The following is a 21,292-nucleotide window of genomic DNA, read 5'->3' as shown; positions in this document are numbered from 1 at the left end:
CAAACCTGCTCAATGTTAATCATAGAGGATCTGGCATTGTTGTGGGAAAGAACATGCATGCATATTTAGTTTAAATGAGGGAAGTAAAGAAGCAAGGAAAGTGTCCATTCACATACAAGAGATGTAATATTCTCTTCTTCTTCCCAGCCAGAAATTCCTGCAGAAGCAGGAAGAGTCCATTCACAATCTCTGATGATTTCAATCTTGAGTCAGGGATGATCAGAAGCAGCCCTGTATGAGTGTGCCTGTGTTCCCCCATAAGATACATAAACAGACCTCTGGGTAGGTTCAGCAAGCTGGGATGGGAAGCAAACATTTTAAAGAGTGCAGTTATTGCAGTTAAAAGGCTTTATCTATAGCTTACATTAAGAAGATGGGGCACCGACAGTCGGATTAATCCCTTGTACTGCTTGATAACAATTATAGTTGAAAATCATAGCTTGCAGGGCATTGCAATATTTTACTTGATAACAATAAAAGTGACACATAAAGTTAACTGTTTATGTTTTATTTATTAGACTAAATGTGCCAGCGGTGTCGGAGGCTCTGGGCTGGTTGTAACAGTTTTTATGGGGCTGTAAAACGCCATAAATCAGTCACTTGAAATGGTTAGGTCTCTCTCTCTCTCCCTCTCTTCCTCCCTCCCTTCTCTCTCTGGCAAGGGCTTGTGTGAGCTCTGAGCTGCCTTTACAGCCACTGCTGCTCCTTCTTTGCAAGAAAGAAGTAATAATTCCGGATTTTATTATCAGGAGCACGCTGTACTTTCTCTGTTATTCTAATTATTTATTCAAGACCTGGCTGTAAGAGGGTTCTTCTTTCCGACAGATCTCTTTACCTGCCTCAAAAGGTGTGTGTACATGTGCTTCTTAAGACCTTTAAACACACTACCTCTGAAGTCTCAGATATTGGCCCGTTCACTGCAACATCTGGGAGAAGACCACAAAGAAAGGAGAACCTTTAACAAAGCTCTGCATCGTCCATATACTCCCCTAGAGACGAATTTGTGATTGAGGTGCTCACACAAATTCGATTCTACAGGGTACATATAAACGACTGGAGAATTTGGGCTGTCTATTGCAGGGAGAAGAGGGGAAGATTACTTCTCTCCATGCCCACACCAAAGGATGTTCTTCATAAGTCTTTCTTTTAATGACTAAAGGGAAGAGAGCAGCCCTCAAGACTTCCAAAAAAAGTCGTTAAACAAGTTAAGCTGTTCCCAAGTAGAGCATGCATGTTTCTGAAGAATTTTGACAGGGTGGGACCTACCTTCTCCTCATTCTGAGAACTGGGCCCTGAAAGATTACCTTAATTTCTATTCAGGTGACCACATAAAAATCTACTATTTTATTAGCCTCTTTTTTATTACTTCATGAAATATTTGGGCCAAGTTCACCCTGAAAGAGTTTTTCATGCACAAATAATATGTGGAATTGTCAGCTGGCTTGCTGGTTGATTGATTGATAGCTTCTGAGGAGGAGAAGGGTGGTTTGCTCCAAAAGAAGAAGAAAAATGGAGGAAATGGTGGCCAGACCTAGTGTAAGTGAAACATTTCAGACTATCTTTACAATGTCATTCCTATTGAGAACTTGCCTGATTTTGTTCACTCTATACATTTTCCATTGAAAGAATGGTGAAGCTTGGAACCTAAAAGATATGCAGAAAGGAATAATACTGAGTGAGGGAGAAAGAGAGAGAACATTCATTTTATTTCTTTTTTGAAATTATAGGATAGATGCTGGAATATAGAAATACTCACCAACTGGGAATAATGTTAAGCAAGTATCTCTACTGTTTCTACGAACATCTACAATACTGCTACCATCAGGCTTTTATGGATTGTAATAGTTTTATGAAACTCATTCTCCCCAAGTTTGTGTTTGGGGAACAAGATTATTTCTCCCTCACTCAGTATTATTCCTGTCAAACCTGCATATCTTATAGATTCCAAGCTTCAACATTCTCTTTCAATGGAGAATGTATAGAGTGAACAAAATCAGGTGAGTTCATATTCTAAAAAAGTATTTGTTCTGATTTTAGTAATATGAGTACTCTTTGTGCTCCACTTTAATTTTTACTACCAATCCTATGCTGTTACAAACACTATGATTAGCAGTATCAGAAGCAGCAGTGTAAATTATACTCTTTTACATATACTATCAAAAGTCTTATATCTAATAGCAATCTTATACACACTTGCTTGGGAGTTAGCCTCACTGAAATCAGAGAGACTTACATCTGAGTAGACCATATGTTTTTGTGCTGTTCAATATGTGCTGAGCTGGTTCCCACTGAATTTAGTACAGCCTTCAAGTACTTGATTTGAAATGCAGAGTGCCCATTGGGGACCTTAATAGAATTCAAATGAAGAGATAAGGAGGAAGGATGAAAGATTTACCAACTGAAGCTACAACTTTTAAGCACATTTATTAGGAAGTAAACCTCACTGAACTCAGTGGCTTTTAACTCCCATTGGCCACAATAGAGACTCCTCAGTAGACTGTATACTTTGGAGGGGATAATTGGCTCATGTACCTTAAAGTTCCTGATTCATAAGGGCGATCTAAACAAATAAAACTATATCCTGATTATTATCCTCTTAATTATTCTTTTAGGGGCTCACGGAAGAAAGGGCAATGCTGCTATGGGAGATAATAATAACTGGAAATCAGGACACATTGTTTCCAGCGAGTCTTATTTCCATATGAGATAGCAGATTTATGCACTGGGGTTTAAAGTCCGAGTAAGCATGAAATGAATCAAGAAGCAGGATGTATGTAAAGCTACTTGGAAGTAAGATTTCGCTCTTTCTTTGCATGAGATCCGCCAGCAAAACACAGCCTCCTGATTTTGACCATGTTTACTCGGAAGTAAGCCTCTCTCCCGAGTAAGTACATATAGGATTATATCTTCCCTAGGACGACATACTCCTAGGAAAGCTATAAGATATTTGTTGTTTTCATTTTCCATGCTGGGGTTGTTTGTTTTACCTCTTTGTTGGTTTCTGTCAGTTTCTATATCTTAACATATTCCTGTTTTTCTCTCCTCCCGGATATGAATTAAATTGCAAAGTTTATATATTCTTTTTTCTGTTTATAAACTTTTAAAATAAAATAAAAATAAAAATGCTTTTCTTAAAGTGTTCCGGTGAGTTTCTTTTATGTGTTCTCTCAAAGAAAGTTCCAAGAATGTGTGGGCAATTTTTTTTAAGGGAAACAAATCCCTTTTGTTCCTAGAGCATCCCTCTCGCCTCTCTCACACTTCTGCCCTCTGTCTCCCCCTCCTTATTTTTTTTAAAAACAAGTAATACAACTAGGTCAGGAAAACACAATTATTGTTATGATCTTTTGAGTGACAACTGGGGGAAAATAAATAAAAACGCATAGATTTTATTTTTTTTAGAAAAATATCTCTGACCCCTTCCCTGAAAGTCCTTCCCTGGCCAAAAATTGGTTTGCAGGAGAGAGAGAAAAAAGCCCAGCACCCCGTGTATCTATCTGGCTACCATTTTCAGGACTATTTCTGAGTACAAAGCGCCTCCTTGACAGTACTGAAGAAAAATAAGTGCTCATTGTCCCTGCGGATTCATTGTGCAAGCGATTACCATACTGACCGCTTGGTAACCTACACCTCTCGCCATTTGCAATCTGTGCATCTTGGACCAAAATAAGGGGGGGGGGGGGGGGAGAGGCTGGGATTGAGGGGGGTTGGAAACACTCTGACGCCGAGATTTCTTGCTCTTTCAGTGTTTAGTAATCATAATAGTCATAATGCTAGTAATAATCATAAGACAAAGCCCTTGCCACGTGAGCCCTATTCGAATTAAGGTTTTATGGGAAGGAAAAAAAGAGGAAAATCCGTTCTAAAGGCCGACCTCAAGCCGCCAGCTTACATTTCAGGGCCTCCATGAAGGGAAAGCACTCTCTCCCCCCTGGCTTTGGAGTATTGGTCCTGGGTGGTTTGGGGAAACAAATAAGCACTTCCTCGAAGAAAATTAATAATAAATAATAAAGGAACAATAAATGCCATTTAGGAAGAATGGGATAGAAGCTCGAAATATAATTCCTGTCTCTAAAGATCAAAATCCAGACTTTTCCAAGAAATGATCAAAGTTTATTGTCACACTCAGGGCCCTTCTAAACAGCCCTATATCTCAGAATATCAAAGCCCACATTTTCTGCTTTGAACTGGAATATATGGCAGTGTGGACTCAGACAACCAGTTCAAGGCAGATACAGTGGGATTTTCTGCCTTGATATTCTGGAATATAGGGCTTGTGGAAGGGCCCTCAAACTCACCCCTTTCTTCTATTCAGTCCCTCCTCATTTTGAAAAGAAAAATTAATTTTGCCACTTTATTTATCCTGTCAGAAGCGAACTGGAGGTACAGTTGTAATGTATTTAGAAGCACAAACAAAGTTAAAAACTTGAAATATTACTAAATGTCCTTTGACCAGTAGCTGGCCACTTGGAGTGCCTCTGATGTTGCTATAAGAAGGTCCTCCATTGTGCATGTTACCACTGACTTTACTGGATAAATTCCACCTTTTTACCATTTCCTAGTAAATTCAATGCATAACGTTAGAGGGGTAGCTAGAATGGGATATCTTTTTTCTCTCCCGAGAAGTACAAAAACAGTTGATTTCTCATTGACACTTTGCACTCCAAAATTATATTGGCCTTGCAATTAAAAAAGCTCAACAACTTATAAATCACTGAGCTCCAGTAAAATGTTTGGTGTTCTGCAACACACACAACATCAACATATAGGCCTTTTCCTCCCTCTCCCTTCCCCACCGTGGAGACAGGACTAATTTATGCAAAGAAATATGCAAATGTTTAATTGATTTCTCTTCACCCCCCCCTTCCCTTCTTTTAAATCTGTTGTCAAAAAAAGTAATCAGGGGGGTGTTAAAACGATTTGGAAAACCAAAGAATATCACTAAAAGTAACAGAATTTTTATGTTCGCCTCTTAAGAAGCCAAGGTATAAATATTTATCCCTTCCTCCCGTTTTACAAAATGCTAGAGACGAATTCTTCCTGTTTGATGGAAAAAGCACATGCATGCAAACAAATTCCCCTCTCCCTTCCGCAAAGCCCCCCCCCCTTACACCCTTTCCACCCCCTCACCCTCCCTTTACCCCTCCCTCCCTCTCCCAGGAATTCAATTTTCTTCAAATCTCGTTGAAAGTGGCTTTTTAAAAAGTGGGCGCATTTTAATATTGCTTAGACGGCGTGACCTGAATTTCACCTCAACTGTTTGACTTGATCCAATAGGTCACTGCCAAGGAGTTATTGATGGGGAACCTCCATTGAAATTTGTCTCCTCGCAAATGGCCTTTAGATCTTCTAGCGAGTTCAATAACTAGTTATAATGTAGAAGGGAAAAAATGAAGCCCAAAGGCAAACGAACATGATGTTTCATTTTTATGCTGGGGAAATTGTTGTTTTTTTGTTTTTGTTTTTGTTTTTTTGCTTTTGCCTTCGCCTTGCCCCTCTCTCTACCCCCTGTCTCCATCCCACCCCATCCCACCCTTTTCACCCTTTTGAAAGAAGAACAACAAATATCTGGTTTGGGCAAAGGGGAAAAAAACCCTCCCCATCCCGCCCCCCTTCCTCCAGCAATCTGTATTCCAATCTGTATTGCAAATCCATTTATTTACTTATTTAGCCCAAGCGCCTTAGTTCGCGAACTCTTCAAGACTGGCCTATTTGAAGAATTCAGAAAATTTGTTTTTAGACAGGAAGGAATTAGGCTTGCACTGCTGGTTTTCTTTTGTTTTAGTTTGTTTTCTGAATAGGAATAAAAAACACTAAGAAAGGTATTTAGTACAACTAATTCCAAGAACGGGTTGATTTTAATCAAGAGGGAATATTCTTTCAAATTACTCTTATGTAGATAATTTTAAAGGGTGGGCAAAACACCCCTAACTATTAAACATCCTAACATTTGTATAGGGGGAATGAAAATAAAACAAATAATAGCAGTTACTTTGTGGTAATAGATCCACACCTTGTCAACTCAGAATTAAATGTACTGAATTCAGGAAGAGGAACTTTCAAGTAAGTGTGTACACTTTTTGGGGGCTTTTGTGTATTTTACTGCAGTGTGTTGGCATCACCATGACATTTCTTCTCTTTCTCAGGATCTGTCTATTGGAAATTATCTGGCGTTGGATTTTTTTTTAAAGTGGTAAACATGCTTGTTTTCTAGGTTTGATAAGATTTAAGTCCTTGTAGAACAATCCTTTGAATCACAGCAGCTTGGGAGATGTCCCTTAATCCTTGTTTAAGAAATCCTAAGAAATCCATGGGGCCACCCTAAGTAGACAGCAACTTGAAGGCACACATACACACACACAATGCCTGCTAATTCCAGATAAGGATTTTCAAGACCCAACAATTACAGGAATGCACAGAATGCGCCCATTTTCTGTCATAAATACCTCTCTGATGTGTATCTTACCACCTCTGTGGTAGATCTGCAGAGCAGCCCATCTGAAAAATCCAGGAATCTTTCCAGGTGGGAAAAAGACCTAAGATATGTTGGAAAATCCCCTGGTAGACCTAACAAACAATAGCCACCGTTGAGACTTTGCTGCTGGAGAACCTTTTAAATAAATGCAATGAATAGATGTAATATATTCATAATTTTTTCCCATTTAGAACTCTATCTTCCTCGTCATGTTATGGTATTGGAGATGGGGTTAGGTGTTGTGTGGGAGAAACTTGGGTTTTTTTGGGGGGGGGGGGGGCTTTGAGTCAGCTCTCCATCTGGCTGCTTTTAAACCACCAGCTTCTTTGGTTATCTGAGGTGCCCCAGGACTCCTGCTGGTTGTGTCTGTGGCATTATGGGGGTGAGTTTTGTAATAAAAAAAATTCTTGTAGTATAGAAAACCATATCCTTAGGTGCTGTGGGGGCAACAAAGAGCAGGAGAAACTGGAAAGCAGACTCTTTTTCCCTGAACAGAAGGTTAGAAATTATTTTCCCCATTAATATATGTATTGTCAAGAACTACATTGTTGAATGTACTAAATGCCTCCATTGTGGTTTAGTAATCCCTGACACAGGGCCCTTCCACACAGCCATATAACCCAGAATATCAAGGCAGAAAATCCCACTACATCTGCTTTGAACTGGGTTATCTGAGTCCACAGTGCCATATATTCCAGTTCAAAGCAGCTAATGTGGGGTTTTATTCAGCTTTGTGGAAGGGGCCCCAGAAATCTTGGAGCAACCTTTGGGCCTTTCCATACAGCCCTATAACCCACAAAATCAAAGCAGAAAATCCCACATTATCTGCTTTGAACTGGAATATATGGCAGTGTGGACTCAGATAACCCAGTTCAAAGCAGATATTGTGGGATTTTCTGCTTTGATTTTCCTAGACATAGGGCTGTGTGGAAGGGCCCTTTGGAGAAGTCTACTCTGGATTAACCAAAGTAGCTTCAGAGGCTCCACCTAGATTGCGGATTTGAATGTCTGGTCTCCCTTGAATTACCTTTGATGGAGGCAAAAGACATCGAAAGGTAAACTTCATCCCCAGATAAGTGCAATATTATCCAGTGTCATTGGGAAAGAGTTAAGGAGGAAAAGGAAGAGTGATCTCCATTTCAAGACGCTATATGGATGTCAGGGCTATTTAGAATTAAATCCCATTGATCTAAGTGGGCTTTATCCTCACCTATGGGTCTGCAGCCATACAGCCTTCCTTTGTTCTGATAAGAGAAATGCTCAAATTAATGGGACTCTTAGATATTGATTGTCCAGTTCACGTCAACAGAGGAATGGTTGGAAATGGTAGTGGATGAGGCTAAGGGAAACCCCGGTTCTATTCACTCGCAGCAAAAATATTCTAGCAGCCAAGTTAACCACGGAGACTATCACCTCTAATGAAAAGGATAGTTACTTGTTTTGTCTTTATTTTTTAAAAATAAGTGACACTTTCAATGAGAAGCCATGCCTCTGTGTACTTCGAAATAATGCTGAGCATACCTGCAGACCTCAATAAATGACAAAAGGCGAACATTTAAAATATGGGTTGCTGTGAGTTGTTCCGGGTTGTATGGCCATGTTGCAGAAACAGTCTTTCCTGACGTTTCATCCACATCTATGGCAGGCATCCTCAGAGGTTGTGAGGTCTTTTGGAAACTAGTCAAGTGGAGTTTATATATCTGTGGCATAATGTCCAGGGTGGGAGAAAGAACACTTGTCTGTTTGAGGCAGGTGTGAATGTTGCAATTGGCCACCTTGATTAGTATTGAATAGCCATTCAGCTTCAAGGTCTGGCTGCTTACTGCCTGGGGGAATCCTTTGTTGGGAGGTGTTAGCTGGCCCTGATTGATTCCTGTCTGGAATTCCTTTGTTTTCTGAGTGGTGTTCTGTATTTACTGTTATGATTTTAGAGGTTTTTTAAAATAGTGTTAAATATATGCACAATTTATCCCATGTGTATGTTTTATGGTGAATATGAATATGAATATATTTAGCTACACATCCCGTATTTAAACATACTACTGGGTATGGATAATCCACCTTTTTCCTCTTTCTCCACCCCTTTGTGTGCACAAACTTACAGGTGTTCTGAAAAAAATCCCGTTTCTTAACAAAATAATAACAGAAAATAAAACCAGGAAGATTCCAATTGTTAGGTAAAAACTGACATGAAGATGCACTTCTCTTTGACTCCTCTATATTGGTTATACACATTTTGTCCTCTTTATCATATAGGCTGTAGAACAAAAGCGAATGCATGCTCCTGCTTTCAGATATGTTTGTTATGATGATCCAGACTGTTTGATCCTAATTGCCAGGAAGCAGGTTACACTAAGTTCTGTGAGCATGCAAATATGTGAAGGAGTGGATGAATGGTAGAATCTGCCTTGCAAGGGAGAAAGCGAGAGACAGAGGGAAAGAGCACGAACTCTTTTACAGAATGATCGCTCTGGGATCTTTTTAATTCCATTAACCTTCCCTTTTGTCTTTCCAAGATACCCATCCTTGACACACACACACACACCCGTCTTATTTTGCTCCTCCAATTGACCAGGCATATCCCTCTTTCCTCGTAAAGCTCCAATGAGGAAAAACCGTATCTATCCACAAACATATATTCCCCCAGTGATCTGTGTATGAGTATAGGCATCCCCTCTGCTAGAAAGATCCTTTTAATTGTCTTCTAATATCAGATGCATATCTAAATCGTGGTGTGTGTGTGTTTAAAACAAAACTGTTTGAGTTATGTTTTGTGTCTGCAAACAATGGTACATTACGTTCAAAGAGGAGCTTTGTTATTTGTAATGTTTATTTTTTCCTCTCTTCCCCACCAGGGTACTCAGTTTAATCTTTCAGAGTGTAATAAACTATTATCTTAGTTAATCCCAAAGGTGAATCCATCAAAACCTTTTAATAAAACGTTTATTAGCTCCCTGCGATTCGGAGAAAGCTGTAAACTGTAAGCACAGAGCAGCAGGCGGAACTTGAAGAAACTTGGGCTGATGTGGGAAAAGAATGTTTCGTGAAATACATGTTAGAAGGCGGTGGCCATTTCTGCAGGCTTTGTCAATTGCAGCTGTCATTAGTCAGGCTGCAGAAGCCAGAGGAGCTGTGGAGCTGGAGGAGAAACATCTCTGGAATGATATACAGAACCAGGCCTCTGATGCTGGGTTCAGATCTGCCCTTTTAATAAAAAAAAATAGTAGCAGAAACAACAACACCAAACAAAAGCTAGACGCCATATTTGGGGGGAAGGGAGAAAAGAGGACTAAGCGTCTTCCAATTCTCCTTGCATTTGGTGATGATGTCAACCCCAATGCAGTGTCAATGCAGTATACATGACAGCCATGTATAAATATGTGAGGGGAAATCATAGGGAGGAGGGAGCAAGCTTGTTTTCTGCTGCCCTGCAGACTAGGACGGAACAATGGCTTCAAACTACAGGAAAGGAGATTCCACCTGAACATCAGGAAGAACTTCCTCACTGTGAAAGCTGTTCAGCAGTGGAACTCTCTGCCCCGTAGTGTGGTGGGGGCTATTTCTTTGGAGGCTTTCAAGCAGAAGCTGGATGGGCATCTGTCGGAGTGCTTTGAATGTAGTTTTACTGCTTCTTGGAAGGGGGTTGGACTGGATGACCCACGAGGTCTCTTCCAACTCTATGATTCTGTGAACACTAACACTTCTTCCAATGCAACTCCAAAAAGAGTAGAGATCAGAAAGGTGGGCAACCCAAATCTCAAGATGGAGCCCTTCATAAGAGCATAATTATTTTGGAGGGAGAAGGAAGTGAGCACAGTTAGGTGGAGGGTCAACAGAAAGAGAATGTCATCTATTCCTTCCTATAATGAAACTCTATTTCCAACGTGTGTACGGGCGACAGATAGATAGATTTTTCTGTGCAATGTCAACTTGGGGAGCAGTATTTACACTCCGGGGCTAGCATAATTGACGCCACAACTGCTCCATGTTTTCGACCACATTGTTGGGGGATGAATTCCCGCAGAGAGCCCAACAGCGAACGACCACACAGGCCTAAAGTTCCAGGTTGTTCCAGGCGGGGATATATTTCCATGTATTGACCACGGAGGGTATTTGAAGGGCTATTGGGAAGGGTAAGGAGTAAAGAGGATTCGAGAATAGAAGTACCAACACACTAAGGAAACGGGGCTGCTTTTATTTCAGTCTGGAAATCACCTGGCAAGGGATATAGACGTGTTTCAGGATGGCGGAGAAAATGCCTTTTGTTCCAAGCTGCGTGTCAGAGAGAGGGCGGGAGGGAGACAAGGAGGAAGATACTGGGATAGCATTTCCTGGGGACAAGTAAAGAAATTCTTTGTTATGGTGTCACTTAGCTGGTTTATTAGATAGGTAGATCAGAAAGACAGATCGATAATTAGCAAAGTAGAAGGAAAGCAGCCATCGCAGGAAGAAAGGACTTCCTATCCCAGGATACACTCCCACCCGGGCCCATAAATCAGAGGTCCTGTGGAAAGGGAGCCCTTTCATCTCTTTGTGTTGATCCTTTTCAGAGCCTGCAATCAGGTGTGCTAATAGCCCCTCATCCACAGCCTCACTCCCAGCCTCTGGGGTCCAACGAGGGTTGGTAGGGTCTGTCTCAGCAAGGCCCGGGTGGACAGTGGATTTGCTCCGTGTCCCTGGGCCTGCGTGGGTGATTCATCTCCACTGGGGTTTAGGGAGCTTGTCTGAGCCTCCCAGAAAAGGAGAAAGGTAGGAGGAGAAAGGAAAGAAGACAGAAAGAGAAGGAGGGTGGGAAGGGAGGGAGAAAATGCGGAAGGATAGATGGATGAAAGGATGGAAAGGAACAAAGACATCGAAACGTGGACTCAGAGGTACCTCAAGGTCATTTAGCTGGTCTCCAAACAAGCCCAGTGTCCTTGGCATGCCATCTTTTAATGCACCCACACTGAATAAGAAATGCACAGCATCACTGGTAGTAGTCCTAAATTTTGGCTTTTATTTAATTTATAGGAATCATTGTGTTTAAACTAATGTTTTCTACTACTTCTTGTTCAATTGTCTATTTTGTTTTGTTTTGTCTTTTATATTAACTTGTTATTATCTGTCTTATTTTATTTTGCATCTGTTATTCATTGCATTTATTTATGTTGTAAGCCGCAGGAGTCCTTCTGGGAGATGGGGAGGGGTATAAATAAAGTTTATCGTTATTATTATTAAAGAAAGGTTAAAAAAAGGAAAAAGGAAAGGAGGGAGGAAGGGGTGGGAGAAAATACGGAAGGATAGATGGATGGATGGATGGATGGTTAAAAAGGAAGGGAAGGGAAAGAGAGAGGGAAGAAGAGAAGTAAGAAAACAAGCAAACTGGGAAGCAAAGATAGAAGGAAAGGAGGGAAGGAAATAACAAGTCTTCCACTGAAATACTGGACCACTCTAACAACCAGCATGTGAGATTACACAGAGAAACCACTAAAATCCGCCAGCATGTGTACAATTTCAACAGAAAGGGAGAAACCATGAAAATGAGCACAATCTGGCTACCAGTATTTTAAAAAACTTCAAGATCACAACAGTAAATAAAGAGTAACTCTCTGAAAACAAGGGAATTCCAGACATGAAACTATCAGGGCCAGTTAACATCTCCCAGCAAAGGATTTCCCCAGGCAAGAATCAGCCAGGCCTTGAAGCTGCAAGACTTTTCAATGCTAATCAAAGTGATTAATTGCTACATTCACACTTGAGTTCTTTCTCCCACCCTGGGCCTTCCACAGATATATAAAGCTCCCTTGTCTAGTTTCCAATATGTTTCACAACATCTAAGGATGCCTGCCATAAATGTGGGCGAAACGTCAGGAGAGAACACGGCCATACAGCCCGGAAAGCTCACAGCAACCCAACAAGCCTTCTTCTCACTTGTTAATCTGAATAGCGAGAGTATCAACCTCAACCCAGGGAGACAACAGATTCCAAGCAATGCTTCCTCATCTTTCACAAGCAGCCTGTCTCTCTGCCTTTTCTTCAACCTCCTGCAAGAGCTATAAATCTGAACACAACTCGCCCAAAAAGGGTCTGTATGTGGCTTGTGTTTGTCAAAGTCCTGGCCTCAGGGAACAGCGTCAGTTTCTTAGAACTCCTCAGCGGAGACTGGGGCCTCTTAGACCTTAAAACGACCCATAACATGCCCGAGAAAGAGCCCAGGCAAGGAAAACTCGTGTGGGATCAGAGCTGGGTTGGCAAAAGAAAAAGGAAGAAGTGGGACATGAAGGTGGGGGGGAGGGTGTCTTTGCAGTGTTGTCTCTGCAGAGTTAATTGCACGCACACGCACACACACAACAGCTCCCATCACCCCAGGCCTCGCCGCCGAGTCGAGTGCCTGGTCGTTTCATCTTAGGAGAAAAGAAGGGAAAGCAAAGGGTTTACAACCCCGATTCCGCCTCCTCCTCGGCCCTCCACTTCCTGCGCTTGGACAGATCAAACCGGACACCTACCTGAGTTTACGACCAGCTTCTTTTCCTGACTCCTGCAATAAAAGTCTAGCCCCAGAAGACTTTTATCTGAGGGGACCATCGGGGAGGGAAAGGGGGTCAGGAGAGGCTCTAGATATTGTTCCAGGCCACCTGGAGAGGCAAAGGACACCACTAGTGGCAGGGAGCAGATTTTTTTTTTAAATCCCTCTTTCTAAACGTCTCTCCTTCCCCTCCTCTGCTTCTGAGGTAGAGAAAAGGGGGAGAGATTTTCTGCCTTCCAGGATGGCTCTTTAGTGGGGCGTATTAAAAGGCAAATCTCCTCTACTTTTAAGTGGCGGTGCCATTCATGTTCCTGTGACTGTTTATAATACAGACTTGGCTGCTTCTAATCTTGCCTCGGATGGAAAATAAATACAAAGGTCAACAGTAGTCACCGGCTCCCGCGTCCTACCCACGTGATCCCCTCTCATGACCGGGTCACGAAGGGGGAGAAATCTGTCCTTATCTGTACACAGGGAGCGATCAATCCCGATATCAACGCGCTCTTGGGTCGGGGCTACTCAGATAGGTATATCAAAAAGCAAGGGGAAGATGTGGGTTTTTGAGCATTTTCCGGGCTGTATGGCCATGTTCCAGAAGCATTCTCTCCTGACGTTTCGCCTACATCTATGGCAGGCATCCTCAGAGGTTGTGAGGTCTATTGGAAACTAGGCAAGTGGGGTTTATATATCTGTGGAATGATGAATAGGGTGGGAGAAAGAACTCTTGTCTGTTGGAGGCAAGTGGGAATGTTGCAATTAATCAACTTGATTAGCATTGAAAAGCCTTGCAGCTTTCAGGTCTGTCTGATTCCTGCCTGGGGGAATCCTTTGTTGGAAGGTGTTAGCTGGTCCTGATTGTTTCATTTCTGGAATTCCCTTGTTTTCAGAGTTATTCTTTATTTACTGTCCTAATACTAGAGATTTTAAGAGATTCTAGAGATTGTGTTCATTTTCATGGTTTCCTCCTTTCTGTTGAAATTGTCCACAAGCTTGTGCATTTCAATGGCTTCTCTGTGTAGTCTGACACAGAAGGGGAAGATGGATAATCCTTAGGAACAACTCCTTTGCTTTACAGTATTCATGCAAGGCAGTATCATATAGTGGAAGGATGGGTGTCGGCAGAGATTCGAGAAAAACAGGGATAACGGTTATTAGTTATTAGTTCTGGGCTCCTGTAAATGACCGATTCCCAGTTTGGAAGGGGGAGGGAAAGAAGACGGGTCAATAAGGGGGGGGGGGTCAATGTGGTTACATGCCGTCTTGAAAAGAATATAATGGAAATCCTTCGGGAATTGTTTTGTATTGTTGGATTCTCTGTAAACAGAGGGCAGCGTTTTCTTTCCTACGCGGAGAAGGATGTCGCCATAGCAGGAAATGCTCCTAAACCCGCTGTCCAGGAATATGGGTAAGATTAAACTGGCATTCATTTTGCCAGCTTGCATGGCTGGAGGCCGAGAGAGAGCAGGATAAGATTCTCGCTAAGGAGACTCTCTGGCAAGAAAGGCAGAGATCGCAAGTCAAGAAAACCACAATCCTACCAAAACTAAATAAATACAATAAAAATCAATAACTTGGAATTCAACTCTTGACCCATCGGAAACGTCACGTGACAGAGAGGCTTTTCTGAATCAAATCATAAATCAATATTACCAACGAATCTGTCAATCTGTGTGGTTGATAAGCGCAAGAGAAGCTTCTTTTCGCCTTCTCTCTCTTTTTTTAAATACAGTAGAGTCTCACTAATCCAAGCCTCGCTTATCCAAGCCTCTGGATAATCCAAGCCATTTTTGCCATCAATGTTTTCAATATATCATGATATTTTGGTGCTAAATTCATAAATACATTAATTACAACATCACATTACTGCGTATTGAACTACTTTTTCCTGTCAAATTTGTTGTATAACATGAAGTTTTGGTGTTTAATTTGTAAAATCATAACCTAATTTGATGTTTAATAGGCTTTTCCTTAATCCCTCTTTATTATCCAAGTTATTCGCTTATCCAAGCTTCTGCCGGCCCATTTAGCTTGGATAAGTGAGACTCTACTGTAAACAAGGAAGATAACTTGTTGTCGAAGGCTTTCATGGCTGCAATCACTGGGTTGCTGTGAGTTTTCCGGGCTGTATGGCCATGTTCCAGAAGCATTCCCTCCTGACCTTTCACCCACATCTATGGCAGGCAATCCTAGAAGGTTGTGAGATCTGTTGGAAACTAGGAAAGTGGGGTTTATATATCTATGGAAGTCCAGGGTGGGAGAAAGAACTCTTGTCTCTTCGAGGCAGGTGTGAATGTTTCAGTTGGCCACCTTGATTCTCATTTTTAATTAATTTATTTATTATTTAGTTTATATAATACCGCTCTTCTCCCCCGGGAGGACCTTTCAGCTTTAAAGCCAGACTGTTTACTTCCTAGGGGAATCCTTCGTTGGGAGGTGTTAGCTGGCCCTGATTGATTCATGTCTGGAATTTATTTGGTTTTTAGTATCGTTCTTTACTTACTGTCCTGATTTTAGAGTCTTTTAATACTGGTATCCAGATTTTGTTCATTTTCATGGTTGAAAATTGTCCACATCCTTGTGGATTTCAATGGCTTCTCTGTGTAGTCTGACATTGTGGTTATTAGAGTGGTCCAGCATTTCTTTGTTCTCAATTAATATGCTGTGTCCAGGTTGGTTCATCAAGTGCTCTTTAATACTGGCTACCAGTATTAAATAAACTCTAAAATCAGGACAGTAAATAAGGAACATAACTCAGAAAACAAAGGAATTCCAGACATGAATCAATAAGGGCCAGGCAACACCTCCTAACAAAAGATTCCCCCCAGGCAGTAAGCAGCCAGACTTTGAAACTTAAAGGCTATTCAATGCTAATCGAGGTGATCAATTGAAACATTCACACCTGACTCAAACAGACAAGGAGTTTTTTCTCCCACCCTGAATATTCCACAGATATATAAACCCCACTTGACTAGTTTCCAACAGACCCCATAACCTCTAAGGATGCCTGCCATAGATGCAATCAAAAGGTCAGGAAAGAATGCTTCTGGAACATGGCCAGACAGCCCGTAAAACTCACAGTAACCCTGTGATTCCGACCATGGAAGCCTTCGACAACACATAGCATAAGAACATTTATTCGATTTCTTATCCAAAAAGAAACATACAAGGAATAAGGTCTGAAGAGAGTGTAACCAGGGAACGCGGCGGAGCCAATTGTCTACAAAGAAGGTTTTGTCAGTTCTTGAACCATCTCATACCTATAGAGCACCGTAGTATTGCAATATTTTAAAGGAGAATCCCCCCTCCCTTCAAACAGTCTCCTACAGATTAATTAATACCCTCAATAGGTTTCTGGTTCTTTACTGTTCGCCGTTTTAAAGTGTTCTAATTTATAATGTACCCTCGGGAGACATACAAAAGCAGCCCGGATCTCCTTCTCCTGGAAAAACCAAGACTTGGCTGAGAGGAAACACAGGCTGCTCCAACAGTTAGTTACCTGAGGGCTGGGTTTTCACAAAGAAAGGGAAAACCTGACATTTTCCTCCCTATTGATAAAGACGTAAAGGCGGTAAAACTCATCCAGGGCTCTTCTCACAGAAAAAAAAAAGATGGGGTGGGTTTTGGGGTCCTCTGAGGAGCCGGAATGAAAGTCAGTTCTGCTCTGGGCATTCAATTGTCCGATATGGGCTGGCAGTCTTTAAAAACCCTTTAAAATGGTGCTTTTGCACCCCAGTATTCCCCAGTAGTGGGATGCCCTTTCAACCTTGGGAAGAGACCATCTCCTTGCACCTCTGAGAGTTTTGCAAGGCACGACGGAGAAAGCAAGTCAAGCGAAAGGAGGGCCACCCTTTGAACATTTCAACCTTGCCAGCACTCTACAAGGGTACACTGGCATATCGTCTTATTGTCTTTTACTGTTCTCCTCTTTCTTTTTTGATCAAAATGGCTAGAGACCTAAAAGACCTAGAAACCAAAGGAACTTCGTACATACAGATTCTTTACCTTGGAGGAGAGAAGTTGAGAATTGACATAATCCCCAAGCAGGAAGCAGCCAAGCTTTGAAGCTGCAAAGCAGTGTAATGCTAACCAAGGTTATCAATTGCAACATCAAACAGACAAGAGTTATTTCTCCCACCCTGAACATTCCACAGATATATAAACCCCACTTTGCTAGTTTCCAACAGACCTCACAACCTCTGAAGATGCCTGTCATAGATGTGGGTGAAACGTCAGGAGAGAATGCTTCTGGAACATGGCCATACAGCCCGGGAAAACTCACAGCAATCCATACATAATCCATGTTTAAATATTTGAAAGGATGCCCTATTGAAGAAGGAACTAGTTTGTTTTCTGCTGCTCTAGAGATATGGAATAAAGGACTCAAGCTGCAGGAAAAGAAATTCCACCTCAACACTAGGAAGAATATAGTGTTCAACAGTAGAGGATGTTACCCCAGAGGGTGGTGGAGTCTCCTTCTCTGGAGGTTTTCAAGTAGAGGCTAGATGGCAATGTGTTCCAAGTGTAAATTCCTGAATGACAGAATGGTGTTGGACTGGGTGGCCCTTGGGCTCTCTTCCAACTCTAGGTTTCTATGAGTCTTTATGCCAGGAGACAGACATGTCCTACTACCTTTATTTGACTCACATTTCAGAAGGAAAGCTCATATGAGATTTGAACTTTGGACTAGGGTCCCTTTCACACAGCTGTATAAAATTCATATTGAACTGGATTATATGGTAGTGTGGACTCAGATAATACAGTTCAAATATTGTGGATTATCTGGATTGATATTCTGAGTTATATGATGGTGTGGAAGGGCCCTAGCACTCTAGAGACCAGAGTTTGAATCTCTGTTTGGAAAACCCCTGTGTGACCTTGGGCAGGCCACACTCTCTCAGCCAAGTGTGCTCAGCTACTCTAATCTGGGGCTGTCTTTGTGTAAATCAGCTCAATTCTTGCTCATGAGTCACCTCAGTTAGTTACCTGCCTGGAGGCAGTGGGAGAGGGAGGAAAACAGACGAAGCAACAAGCAATTTCCACACTTCCTTGTTCCTTAACAAGTCAAACCAAAACCAAATCAAGTCCTGGTTAAGATTCATAAGAGATGGAGGAATTGTCCCCATTTTCCCAAGGGCACCAATTTGTATACACAGAAAAAAAAAACTACTGCCATTCCAGATTAATTTAATCCACTTAATCTCAGATCTCTCAAAATTCTAGTTTTTGTTTCATATATCAAATCAGGGAAGGGATTTGTGTCTCCCCCTCCCTCCTTTTACTGATTTAGATTTTATGAAGCCAATCATATATATCATCATGCATACATACAAAGTAGGATTTTAGAGAAAACAACCATGAAATACCAATATTCTCAACCCAGCACTGATGGTGCACAAGATTCATAATTAAGGATTTGTGGACCCGCCGAATAAGAAAGATATTGTTCATATAATAGTAAAAATAATATTCCCACCAAGACATAATTTTATGGCAAGATAAAATGTACAGCTCCAACTAATGAAGTTTGACTGAATTATTTCGGGTCGTGGTGGTGATTGGTGGCTCGGTCTGTGTGTGGAAAATATGGCAGAGGAGTCACACTGCCTCTTTCAGTCACAACATGTCTTCTTCTGTTTGGCTTTGAGGCACATACATCACTTCTTATGGGTGAGCTCCTCTTTTTGAATGGAGGGCAAGGAGCATGTGATCCGATTCCAGGGATGCTTCTCATCACTCTGGAAATAGTTTTGATTTCATGGAAGGGTACAAATCTTTGAGCTACCTTTCCATCTTTCAGTAATAGAAAGACCTCTGTGTCGATGCAGGCGCGCGTTTTGAAGTATCAGCCACTCCGAAATATCCATTATGAGGAACGAAAACAAAACCAGGAAAGAATCAAGAGAATTGATGGGGGTGGGGGAATGCGAGGCTTCCTGTACTCATAACTTCTCGAAATAATTTCCCACATCGAATAGACGGACTACTTTGTGAGTACTTCAGAGGTTTGGGGCATCAAATTTCCTCCCATCTCCTCTCCCTTACCCTCCCTCTCTGTACAAGGCCTTGCTCAGTGGCGCCTAACGTCCAGGCCTATGACAACATGTATTAATATGGTGGACATTGGGACCCAAACAGAAGGCTTGTGGGCATATAGGTTAGTATGAACAGATAACATTATCCTCTTCATTATGATGTAAAAAATGTCTTAATGAATCGCCCAGCTTTCATCAACCTGATGACCTCTAGATATTTTAGACTACAACTTCTATCCTCCCTTGGTCATGCTTACTAAGGCTGAAGGGAGTTGTAGTCCAAGACTTTTGAATAGAATCAGGTTGGAAAAAGCTGGAACAAAGCACAATCCATTGTGTTTACCCATATTAGAAGACTATGAAGGAAATGGACCAGTCTAGAAGATCTTGGTCCTTGAGAACCTGATATTGCAGCAGTTCTCAGCCTGTGGGTCCCCGGATGTTTTCGCCTTCAACTCCCAGAAATCCCAACAGCTGGTAAACTGGCTGGGATTTCTGGGAGTTGTAGGCCAAAACACCTGAGCACCCACAGATTGCGAACCACTGTGATATCGAAGTGTAGGTTATCAGGGTCCATGGAGCTTAATAAACAACATGGAGTCTTTGGATTACAAGCAGCACAATGCCCAAGCCCTTATGACCTATGGTCAAGATCTTTTAGGAACTGTAGTCTCAAAAAAAGAGGGAGAGGAGGCAGTGCTCCTCTACTAAAAGTCATTGGTGTATCTTTCCTTCCCCTCCCGTTTAAACCCTCCAAGTGAGTGGTGTCTTCAACCATCTCATTTTGTGATGGCCCTGAATGAAGAGCTGGATGCCTTGATTAGAATCTTAGCCCAGACTGCGTATCTCTCTTAACTAAAACCAGACTTTCTTCCTGTTCTTGTTTGCCCAATGAAAGCCTATTTTTCAAGCAGTGGTGGAAATAAACTGTGACAAAAACACTGATTCTAACCCAAAACATCCGCTGTCTTCTGGCAACCCTGACCTTTCTTCCATGCCTATCTCAGAAGGAACTGCTTGCTTTTGCAACACAAGCTTTCCTTCAAGGGGCCAGCAACAGCATCATATTTCTCTGGGGGCAGGTATGCTCCCAAAATGACAAAGGAATTGAGCAACCCAGGTTTTAGGTCACAAGTGTGTGTGGGAAGGAGATGAGATGTCCAACAGAGGCATCTTCTTTCTAGGTTAATTCTGTCAGATGCAACTGGGGCCTGGTTTCCTTCTGTTTTTTGCTCAGTTTGAAGTCAGCCTCCAATTGAATACCATGTAATTCTGAAATGAACTGTTGATGTTGTTCTTCTCTTCCTGGTTATCATCCATGCCAAGTTTTTGGAGCAAAAAGCTCAAAGGTACCAAAGGCAGTACACACACAAATACATCTGCAAATGCATGTGGCTGTACACACAGATGAGGTAGCAAGTATGTTTTTGGTGATGGTCCCTGCCTTCAAATCACTTCTGACTTATAGTGACCATAAGGCAAAACTATCATGGAGTTTTTGTGGCAAGATTTGATCTGAGGGGGCTTGCCTTTAACTTCTTCTAAGGCTGGCCCCTTCCACATTGCCCCTATATCCCAGAATGTGGTATCAGATTATCTTTTTATCCCAGATTATTTAGTAGTGGAGACTTATATAATCCAGTTTAAAACAGATAATCTGGGATCAGATCCTGGGATACAGAGCAGTGTAGAAGGGGTCTGAGAGAGGGTGACTTCCTCAGGTCATTCAGTGGTTTCCATAATTGAGCAGGGTTTTGAACCTGGTCTTCAGAATCCTGGTCTTAAATCATTACACCACATTAACTCTCACATTGGGTGGTCACCAGGTTTTGGAAAGGTGGAAGTAACAGAATGCTCCATCTCATGACATTGTTCCTTCTGGAGGAATCCATTCTGTATTCTCTTTTATCAGGTAGTGGGCACGTTCTACAAAAGACCTTCACCTAATGGAATCCCTCTGAAGGAGCACTATCCTGAGATGGAGCCTGTGACTACATCATTCTTTCCACAACCAGTTTGTGGGATAACAACTCCCATTATTTGCCAACAGTGTGGTGGGTAGTGACTGGGGATGATAGTAGTAGTCTTCTGGATGGGTACTAGTTGAACACAGGTTGGGCTACAATAGTCTCTTTCTCTCCTCTCCTTGCATTGTCCAGTCTTTGTTCTCTTCCATCTCCATCTAGGCCTAATTATAAAACTTAGTTTCCACTTTTATGCCCATGATTACATCCAATGCAACCATAAGTTTGGTAGTTTAGGGAGGGACACTTAACATTCACT

The 21,292-nt window shown here is 41.8% G+C and overlaps 2 protein-coding genes and 1 non-coding gene across 5 annotated transcripts in view; all 3 read right to left on the bottom strand.

Annotated features, from left to right (window-relative positions):
- The window catches only part of hoxc10 (homeobox C10), a 219,035-nt gene that overhangs the window by 124,303 nt on the left and 73,440 nt on the right, over window positions 1–21,292 (bottom strand). The gene's annotated exons all lie outside the window — the stretch shown is intronic.
- The window catches only part of LOC100551789 (homeobox protein Hox-D3), a 107,159-nt gene that overhangs the window by 81,435 nt on the left and 4,432 nt on the right, over window positions 1–21,292 (bottom strand). The gene's annotated exons all lie outside the window — the stretch shown is intronic.
- On the bottom strand, window positions 967–1,055 carry mir10c (microRNA mir-10c). The gene has a single exon (NR_129829.1). It is a non-coding gene; the product is annotated as a microRNA mir-10c (primary transcript).

The sequence above is a fragment of the Anolis carolinensis genome, chromosome 2 (genome assembly GCF_035594765.1).
Source record: "Anolis carolinensis isolate JA03-04 chromosome 2, rAnoCar3.1.pri, whole genome shotgun sequence".
In the NCBI taxonomy this organism is placed as follows: domain Eukaryota; kingdom Metazoa; phylum Chordata; class Lepidosauria; order Squamata; family Dactyloidae; genus Anolis; species Anolis carolinensis.
This window is presented reverse-complemented; position numbering and strand designations above follow the sequence as displayed.